The following is a 10,937-nucleotide window of genomic DNA, read 5'->3' as shown; positions in this document are numbered from 1 at the left end:
GAATATTGCCCTGGTTTCCCATGCCTGGTTTCAGACTAAGTATCCTTAGTCTGTACCTGAAGTTTAATTGGACTGCAAATTGGAAGCAGTGCTCTTACTAGAGTTGGGTGTCCCCTCTGACTTCACTCATTAAGTCCAGAGGACAGTCCATATGCATTTCATCCAGCCCCTCAGCATAGGGGTGGCAGCTGCACTCGAAGGCCCTGCTTTAAGAGACCAGTGTAGCATTCAGTCATTCCAGCAGCTTGGGGATGATAGGCCACATGAAATTTCCAGTCAATCTGCAAATCTCAAGCCCATTGTTGTACCAGTGACCCAGTATAATGCATGTCCTGATCACTTTCAATGATTAAGGGTCATCCATAAGCAGCACATATAGCTTCAGCATAGCAATTACTGCTTTTGGATCTGGGTGCCACATGGGATAAGCAACTAAAAGTCCTGTGGCCATGTCCACACCTGTAATAGTATACTTATATACCTCTGAACTAGGCAGGGGCCTGATTACATTCACCTGCCACCAAGTCACTGGTACAGGCCTTCAGGGATGCTCTTGTGAGCAGACAACACAGGTCTCACAAAATTCTTGTACCTCTGCTAATGTAACAGGATACCTCCAAGTTTTGATGGTGGACCATATGGTCTTTTGCTTAGCATGTAAAAGGCGATGTTATAGCCACTGGGCTACTTCTCTTCCTGAGGGACTGGCAAGTACTGTTTCTAGCCACTGCATCTTGGCTAGAGTACCAGCCTCGTCATTCTCAGGGGAAACAAGAGATGCATGTCCAGTAACATGATATACTGTGATTTGTTTCTGGTGGCCTAACTCCCATAAGTCTCACCACAAAGTCTGTCCCTACAATGGACTATGCATAAACATCCACTTATTTGCATGCCATGTAGAGATCCATAATGTTTGCCCTGGGTATGCCACCTAACCATCTGTGCAAATAGTCAGGGGCAGTGCCTCACTGCCCTCCATGAGTCATATGGCTAAGAGTTCCACCCACTGTCTGCTCTGTTCCATGCCAGTTTCAAATCAGATTGTGTCTGTCTCTGGTTGAATTCCTATGGTGGTCCATATGGTAGGCTGGCCCCTGGTGGACCCATCAGTGTACCAATGCATCTGAGGGAATAGGTGCCTGCCCTTTGTAGAAGGGGCTAGCTTCTATTCCTTCTATAGGGACAGGAACAGTTGATTTCTCATCCACATAAATAACTGGGCCTAACACTTCCTGTAGCTCAGCTTGAAAGGAACTAGTGGACAGAGCACTCCTTTTTGCAGATACGCCCTCCACTTACCTACTGTGGGTGTCTGAGGTGTCCTACAACAAGGCTTGGCCATCCAGTCCTGGACCCACCCTGCAGTGGGATGCGTGGTCATAAGTGTCATGGGGGTAGTTCTTGTTATGGCCTCTGTGGCCAATAGGGCAGCATATACTGCAGCCAATTGCTTTTCAGTCATGGAGTACTGTACCTCTGCTCCCTTCCATAGTTGGGACCACAAATCCAAGGGTTGACGTAGCTATTCTGATCGCTGGCACAAACCCCATCCAAAGCCTTCCTGTGTCACATGCACATCTAGCTCACAGGGTCTAGAGGGTTCCAAAATATGCAAGGCCTGGGCCTGCTTAATGATATGCTTTGCTCCTTGAAATGCTTATTCTGAGGTCAGAGTCCAATCCCAGTTCACCCGTTTTCCCACCAAGGAGTACAAGGGAGGAATGACCTAGGCTAGATGGGGCACAAATGGTCTCTAGTACTCCAACAGGCCCAAAAATGTCTGGAGCTATTTCACAGTGGGAGTGGTCAGGTATGCCTAAATCTTATCTATCACCACATCAGATATGACTTTTATCTTACCCTACCAGACACCCTCCAAGAATTTGACAGACGATCCAGGCCCCTGCAGCTTGGACTCCTTGACTGCCCAGCCACATGACTTCAGGTGTGACAGCACTTGAGCCACTGCTTTCTCTAATTCTGCAAGAGAATCACTAGTTACCAAGATGGCATCAATGTAACAGAACTCTGGTACAACTCTGGAGGCCACAGCTTAGCCAGGTCCTCTGCGACAAGCCCATAACAGATGGTCAGGCTGTGCAAATATCCTTGAGGGAGCGCTGTAAAAGTGCACTGTCAGCCCTCCCACATGAAGGCAAACTGATCCTGACTTTCTGGAACAAGGTGGATGGAGAAGAAGGCATTTGCTAGGTCAGCTACAAAGTGGTAAGTTTCCTGCTCATTAGTTAACTGGTCCATCAAGTTCATCACAGAAGGGACTGCTGCATGTAGTGGAAGAGTTGCTTTGTTGAGCTCCTGGCAATCTCCTGTCATTCTCCATGTGCCATTTGGGTTCCTCACTGATCATATGGGGGAATTAAAGGGACTGTGAGAGGCCCTAATTATTCCCACCTTCCCCAACTGTCATGTCCTCTGGCAACCAGTATTGCTTCACTGCCTGTTGTGGGTGGCAATTGCACACAAAGATGATTAACATGTCCCCTCAGAATGGCTTTTACCACTTGCGCCTGCAGGCAAAACTCTCCTGCAGTCATGTATAGCCACAAACCCTGTAGTATGTGGCTACCCAGAATATAGTCAGGAATGGGGGAGACATAGACAGTGTATTCACAGGTGGGGAGGGCAAATGCTCGATACCCAGAGAGAGCTGCAAAGACTTCACCCTTGCACTCTGTCTCCCATAACCATCAATAGAGACTTTAGGCCTTGGAAACTTCTCAGGGTTTCCATGTAAAAGAGTATATTCAGCTCCTGTACCCACAAGAACTAACACTCTCTGAACATTTGCAGGGGACCGGTGAATAGTCAATGCAACATGGCAGCCTCTGGTCCCCTACTGTCCCCTGAAGACAGGTCCCTCGGCCTTGTTCCTAACCACAGGTCAAAAGTATATCTCCTCCTTCACCTCAGGAGAGTGACACAGCCAGATGATCTTCCAGCCAGACCGAATGGGCTTCTCAGGGACCTTGGAGTGCACCCCTGGATTTCCCCATTAGTTTCTTTTTCTTCTGGGGCTGCAGAAAGCGTTAGTCAGTTCTCAGCTGCTTTCAGAGCTCTAACAGGTATGTGTTTGGCTTCCTGTCAATCTTAGTGTGATAGACTCCAGCCCCTAAAAGATCTGACCACATCTGTGTTCTAGTCACTTGAACAGGGCCACTGTTTGGCCAGGGAACAGAGTCTGAGAGATTGTGCAAACAGTTTTCTGTTGGCAGCAAGACTCCACCTCTCCCAGGCTACCTCAATGGTCATGATGTCATTTATGTGATGACCAACAAGTGGCATGAGAATCACTGTCAGTGAGCTAAAAGAGGAAGGAGGAGTGTGTTGGAGCACGAGATCCTTCATTCCAGCTGTAAAACATTCATCATCAGGGCCCTGTGTGTTGGGATTGAACATGGCACATGCCTAACTCCCACAAGATTTGAACTAAGTCTGTAAAGAATGGCCATTTTTTTCACTATATTTGGCATGTCACCTGCATTCACCCAGACAGTACGGATAGCTGACATTACCCATTCCATCAAAGAATGTGAGACCTGACCCCACCATGTCTCTGGCTATTCTGCAGCCACTGGTGCAGGGAGGGGTATTTCGTGATGGATGCTGACTTTTCCATCTTAGCGTCAGAACACATGATGCCATCACCCCTAAGTCCCATAAGGGCAAGAGCCATTCAGATAAGGACTCCCCAGGTCACTGACAAAACTGATGCATGAGATCAACCAGCTTGGCCTGTGTGTAAATTCTATAAGTGGTATGTTCTACTATCTGCACGGGACCCACAGGGTTCTCCCCAGATGCCATAGGCTATTGGAATTTCATTTTTTGTATCAATACAGGACAGGCCTTCCAGGAACATGGTTCTGCATCAATGTCATCTTCCTCTGACTTTATCTGCTGCTGCAAGAGACTGTTATCTACGTCGCCATTCAGTCACTCGCAGAGCGAGTGTTCAGTCACTCCAGAGCACCAATTCTGGCCTCTAGGGCTTCTTCTCATCCCTGGAGCTCATGTAGTTTTGCTGTGTCATGAAGCTTGGTCTCTGTCTCAGCTTGCAAAGCTGAAAGAAACTCCCAGCTCACGCCAGTGGCCACATGGGTGTTGGGCCACTCCAGGGTCTCACCAATCTCCTGTATGGATTTCTCCTCAGTGTTAGGTGTGTCCTTGACATTGAGCCACACCCTTAATGGGGCCCATGAGGCCAGGAAGCTCACCACCAGTTGCCACGGCCCCCTGAGATCAGCCCACCCAAAGAGGCTTCTCTCAGAAGAGCCCAAAGGCTCATCCATTTCCATACCATGAGAATCTTACCAACTATGCCAATTGTGTTACAACCTGTGCAGGCCTGCCAGGTTCACTTTAGCTTCAGGGAAACAGAATAAAATGCAAAGAGCTGTGCAGATGCTTTACATGCCTTCATTCTTGGGTGGGTGAGTCACACACACTGCAAGCTGCATGTGTCTAGTGAGAATCCTCTATGGCCTTAAGTACTAGAGAAAAACAAAGCCAGCTTCCAGCTAGAAAATTATATAACATCGCATGATTCCATGAATGCGAGCCCACTTCATGTTTTGTAGACAGTTTATTGGACCAATATTCAAGGCTATGAGAACACTACTTATCAGGCCCCTTCAAGATTATGGAATCACTGCTTCCCTTATTTACCCAGGCACCTAGGTGAGGAAGCTAGACTGCCTCCACTTAGCCTACAACAATTGATATGATTTCAATTTTCATGAATTTTATGAGGCTTGTTTTGTGTCCTACCATGTGGTCTATCTTTGTAAATGTTCTATGTGCATTTGAAAAGAATGCATATTTTGTTTCTTTGGGGTGAAATTTTCTGTATATCAATTAAGTCAATTTTATCTAGAGTGTTGTTCAATGTCAAAATATACATGGTGATTCTTTTCTTGGAAGATTAATCCATTGTTGACATTGCAGTGTTAAAATCCCCTAGTATAAGGGTGTTGCTGTCGGTATCTTCCTTGAAGTTTTCCAAGATTTTCCTTATATACTTGAGTGCTCCTATGTTAGTTGCATATAAGTTTACAAGGGTTATATTTTGTGATGGATTATTCCTTTAAGTATTATGAAGTGTCCTTCTTTTTCTCTTTTTATAGCCTTCATTTTAAAACCTATTTTGTCTGATATAAGTATTGCTGCTCTATCTTTTTTCATTGTCATTTGCATGGAATATTTTTCTATCCCTTTACTCTCAGACTATGTAGATGTTTTTGTTCTGAGGTGGGTCTCTTGTAGACAACATATATGTGGGTCCTGTTTTCTTTCCCATTCAGCTACCTTATATCTTTTGATTGGGGCATTTATTCCATTTACATCTAAGATTATTATTGATAGGTACTTATTTATTGCCATTTTCCCCTTTGTGCCTGGATTTCTCTGTCTCTCCTTTTCTTCATCTTTTTTTTTTTGAGATTTCTTTTTTTTATTGTTGTCATCTTTTTAAAGCAGTCCCTTTAGCATCTCTTGAAATGCTGATTTGGTGAGATGTATTCTTTCAGGTTTTTTTTTTTTTTTTTTTGGTCTTTGAAGCCCCTTATTTTGCCTTCCATTTTAAATGAGAGCCTTGCTGGGTAGAGTAGTCTTGGTTGCAGGCCTTAGCTTTCATCACTTGCAATATTTCTTGCCATTCCCTTCTGGCTTGCAGTGTTTCTGTTGAGAAATCAGCTGATAGCCTTATCAGAACTCCCTTGTAGTTACTAGCTGTTTCTTCCTCGCTGACTTTAAGATTCTCTCTTTGTCTTTAAATTTTGACATTTTAATTATGGTATGTCTTGTAGTGAACCAGTTGGGGTTCATCTTGATTGGGACCCTCTGTGCTTCCTCGACTTCTGTGAGTTTTTCTCTCACCATGGTAGGGAAGTTTTCTGTCCTTATTTTTTCAAACAGGGTTTCTATCCCTTGCTCCACTTCTTCTTCTGATATCACTATTACACATATATTATATTTTTATGTTATTTTGCAGCTCCCTTAAACTCTCTTCATTCTTTTTAAATCTTTTTATTTTGTTGCTGTGTTTAGGATTTTTTTTCTACCTTGTCCCCCAGCTCACTGATTTGGGCCTCTCCTTCATCTAGCCTGCTTTTAATATCTTGTACTGTGTTCTTCATTTCAGATATTGTATTTTTCATTTCCTTCTGTCTCTTATTGATAGTTTCTATGTCCCTTTGCATGTTAGTATAATTTGCAGTAAGTTCCTTACAGCTTCCTTGTAGTTCTTTGTAGTTCTCACTGGGTTCATTGAGCATCCTTATAACCATTATTTTGAATTCAGTATCTGATAGTTTGCTCTCCTCAATTTCTTTTAACACTCTTTATGAGGGTTCTTCCTTTTCTTTTAATTAAGAGTTGTTTCTTCACCTCCCCATTTTAGGTGACTCTTGTTTGTTTATGCTTTTTGGATTGGTCTGCTTTGATTCCCTGTCTTTGTGGTGTGATCATCTGTGGTAGGAGACCTGTGGGATTCAGTGGTGCAGTCTCCTTGATCTCCTGAAGTTGGTGCTGTTGGGATGCCCTTTATGCTGTTTAGGTTGGCTGTCTGGTTGTAATTGTGTTTGGGTTGTTGTTGGGTCATTCTTTGGTGGCTACTTCCCTCCAGCTGGTTGACTGAGAGTCACTCCACCCACTACATCTTGTTTGTTGTGTAGGTGCTGCCAGAAAAGAACCACGAAGCTCAGGAAGCAAGCCCATGCCCACAATATTAACCCCCACCCACAATTCCACTATCAACAGCAAATGAGCCAGTATTAATAAAAGTATAAAGAGATTAAGACTATTATAAGAAAACAAAAATGAATATGAGATGGCTAACTGAAAGAAAAATGATTTTGAGAGGATAGAAGGAGGAGCAATAATAAGAGTAAGGAATAGGAACAATGCAAATAGAGAAAGAAAGAAAAAATACATCACAAATAATAAAGGGAGGGAAATGGCAGCAGGGAGTAAGAAAAGGGAGTGTACAGTATTAGGCTTAAATAGAATTTAAATAAATAAATAAGTAAATAAATAAATAAATAAGTAAATAGTGAGAGAGAAGAAAAAAAGAAAAAACTAGGAACCAAATTATAGAAAAAGTTCCACTACAGCACTGTCAACAACAATTAGCAAAGTTTAATATCCGTGGGTTGGAGAATAAGATGGAAAAATGGAAGAAGAGCTTAAGTGATATCTAGAGGAAAGAGAAGTGATTTTGATGTGATCGAGGGAGAAGGAATAGTAAGAGTGAGTATCGAAAACCAGGGTGACAAGAAAAATTTAAAGTGAAAAAAAAGGAAGGGCAGGAGGAAGGTAAAATGGAGTTGGACACGGGGACAGTAAAATTAGAGATTTGAAATACAAAAATAGTGAAGACCTAGAAATAAAATTGGATCCTCTATTGCAAAGGGTAACATTTTATTCTTTTTTATGACTGGGAAATATTACAATATATATAATGGTATGTGTGTGTGTGTGTGTATATATATATATATATATATATATATATATATATAGGATCCTCTCATCCTTATTTACTTTTCTTACCTTGAAAGGTAAAAAATCAGCCTGACATTGGTATTCTAATCAGTGTTTTTTTTGATAACTAATGAAACACATTATCAGTAATCAATATATTTATCAGTAATAAAGTTTATTATCTATTTCATTTCTTCTGTTGTAAACAATTGGTTTATGCCTTTCTGTAGTTGATTTCTGTAAGCACTTTAATAATAAGATGTTAACCTCTATTTGATATTTTCATTGCAAATAGTTTACCCCAACTTATATTTTAGTATTATTTATGCATTTTAGATATACGGAAATTTTATTTTTCATTTTACTTATATTTTATTGATTATTCTATTACAATTGTCTTGATATTCTCCCTTTGCCTGCCCCTCCACCCAGCTCTTTCTACTCCTTCAAGCAATCACCCCACAATTGTTCATGTCAATGGGTCATGCATATAAGTTCTTTGGCTACTTTATTTCCTATACTGTACTTTACATCCCCATGACTATTCTGTAACTAAATATTTGCACTTCTTAATCCCCTCACCTCTTCACCCATTCTTCCCCTCCTTGCTCCCATCTGGCAACCTTCTTGTAACTAACTTCTTTTCTCTTGCTTTTAAGAATCTCTCATTCTCTTTAACCTTTGGCCTTTTATTAATGATGTGTCTTGGAGTGGGCCTGTTTGCTTCCATCATAATTGAGATGGTCTGTGCTTCTTGGACTTGTGTGTCTATTTCCTTCACCAAATTAGGAAAGTTTTCTTTCACTAATTTTTCAGATGGATTTGCAGTGTCTTTCTCTTCTCCTTCAAATACTCCATGAGGTAAATGTTGGACCTCTTAAAGTTGTCCCAGAGGCTGTTATACTATCCTCATTTTTTTGGATTCTTTTTTCTTCTTGTTTTCCTGATTAGTTGTTTTTTTCTTCCTTATGTTCCAAATCATTGATTTGATTCTCACCTTCATCCATTCTACTGTTGTTTCCCTGTAAATTGTTTTTTATTTCAGTTAGTGTATCCTTAATTTCTGACTGGGTCTTTTTTTATGCTGCCGAGGTCCTCACTAAGTTCCTTGAGCATCCTTATAAAGTGTCTTGAATTCTCCATCTGATAGATTGCTTATCTCCATTTTGTTTAACTCTTTTTTTCTGGAGTTTTGATCTATTCTTTCATTTGGGCCATGTTTCTTTGTCTCATTTTGGCAGCCTCTGTGTGTTTGTTTTTATGTATTAGGTGGAACTTCTTGGACTCTGTGTCTTGGTAGTTTGACCCAAGGTAGTAGGTATCCTGTAGGATCCCATGGCACAGCCTCCCCTATCACCCAAGCTGGGTACTTAAGGGGCATCCTTTGTGTGGTCTGAGTATACCCTCCTCTTGTAGTTCAGCCTTGGTTGCTTTTGGCAGATAAATGGGAGGGATTTACCCAAGCCGGTCAGCTGCAAGACCTGGCTGTGACCACTGACCACCAACCTCTGCCCTCCATGGAGTATCAGCTGTGTAGGGGCAGGGTAGTGGTGCTCTGACATGGTCTATAGTTGTCAGTGGGTGTGTTGGCCCTGAGATTTCCCAGGTGGTGCAGACCAAGGTCAGCCCCCACTTATGTTTTACTTGGGGCACCCTACCTAAACTGTAAAGCAATCTGAGATGGCTGCTACTTGCGCTGAGGTTGGAGATTCCCAGGTAAAAATAAGCTGTTACTCTAATGTGGTTGCCACTAGGGCTCACTGAAGTCAGCTGTTGCTTGTTTGACAGGATTTAGGCGCCCAAACCAACCATTCTTACATAAAATCAGCTTAGGTGGGCCTGTAGGTTGGGTGGGATAGAGCCTCTGTGGATCTCTAGGGTTGGTCGCACAGTGTTAGCCAGGTTGACGGAGTCTTAGATATGGCACCAGTCTACTGGCTCTGTGTGAGAAGGGTTCAGCAAAAGGACCATAGCCTCTGGTCACCCCAATGCCAGACACTTCAGCCTCACCCTCTATACCACTGGTGCCCTTCAAGCTGCCACTGTGGTGCTAGAGCTCAGAGGGAGCAATATGAGTAGGTGAGTCCATGTATGGGTTCCCCAAGAGGAACTGCTTAGGGCCTCCACCAACCAATCTCCACTGTTTTCACAGCCAGAAGTTGTGGGAACTTATCTTCCTGGCACTGGAATCCTGGGCTTGGAGGCCTGGTGTGGACCTGGGACTCCTTGCTCCCAAGATATCCCTCCTGAATTTTTATCCACATGGGTGTGGGACCCACCCATTCTGCATCTGCACTCCCTCCTACCATTCTGAATGGATGTGGTTTCTTTAATTATGTGGTTGTCAGACTTTTTTTTTCTTCACAGTTCCCCACTACCACAAATTGTGCAGTCGAGTTTCCCACCTTTGGAGAAATCGCAGGGGTCAGCACATACGGAGTGCAAAGGATAAGCCTCGCCCTGGGAAAACCACCTTTGTGATAATGGTATCTCCCATGCCAGCTAAGTATTCAGACTTCTATTCAACTCCATTTCTGACATTCCTTAGTGATGGCTGTTTAGTTTTCATTTTGATGTGGTTGTGCAAAGAAGTGAGTCATGTATGCCTATGTTGCCATCTTGACTGGAAGCCTCTATACAGGAATTTTAAGTTTATTTGCTTATACAGGTTCCAGTACAAATAACACCCTTTTTATTTTTTATTTTTATAAAGATTTTATTTATTTATCTTTAGAGGGGAAGGGAAGGGGAGAGGGAGAGAAACATCAATGTATGGTTGCCTTTCATGCGTCCCCTGCTGGGAATTGGCCTGCGAGGAACTGGCCTGCAACCCAGGCATGTGCCCTGACTGGGAATCGAACCGCGACTGTCTGGTTCACAGGCCCGTGCTCAATCCACTGAGCTACACCAGCCAGGGCCAAATAACGCCCTTTTTAAATTACAAATCATAAACATGTAATTCTGTAATTTAACAATATCACACTCAAGCATACTATATAACACTTTAGGTGAAATGTTCAAATTAAAACTAAAAATTATTACACCCATATTATTGCCCTACCAACCACATTTAAGCAGGCATTATTTCTGCCAGACCCTGTATTTATCCTTTAGTGTTTTCTTCTGTTGTTTTTAAACTTAGAGACCTTAAGGATAAAAGGCTGTCTTCTTATTTTTGATGGTTCAATGTTTTTAAAATGTGGTTGATATTTTATTTTTCAAGTAATACTGATTAAAAATATTTACACATCTAATTTAAAGTCCACAGTATAGCACTCTTATTTGTATGGCTTTAAAAGTTATAACACAAGACCTTTACATTAAGGTTGGGAAAAAGATTCACTCAAAACAAAGTCTGATATTTCTTAAACATGCTTTTCTCTGTACTTTATTTTAAATACATTAATTTTAAAATTATGCTCATCTTTTTTTTACTT

General features: G+C 42.1%; 1 non-coding gene across 1 annotated transcript; it reads right to left on the bottom strand.

Annotated features, from left to right (window-relative positions):
- Positions 1-9,843: 9,843 nt before the first annotated feature.
- Positions 9,844-10,010, bottom strand: LOC119042159 (U1 spliceosomal RNA). Its single transcript, XR_008392551.1, has one exon. It is a non-coding gene; the product is annotated as a U1 spliceosomal RNA (small nuclear RNA).
- Between the last annotated feature and the right edge of the window lie 927 nt (positions 10,011-10,937).

The sequence above is a fragment of the Artibeus jamaicensis genome, unplaced genomic scaffold (genome assembly GCF_021234435.1).
Source record: "Artibeus jamaicensis isolate MK-2021 breed Jamaican fruit bat unplaced genomic scaffold, CSHL_Jam_final contig_60, whole genome shotgun sequence".
Classification (NCBI taxonomy): Eukaryota; Metazoa; Chordata; class Mammalia; order Chiroptera; family Phyllostomidae; genus Artibeus; species Artibeus jamaicensis.
This window is presented reverse-complemented; position numbering and strand designations above follow the sequence as displayed.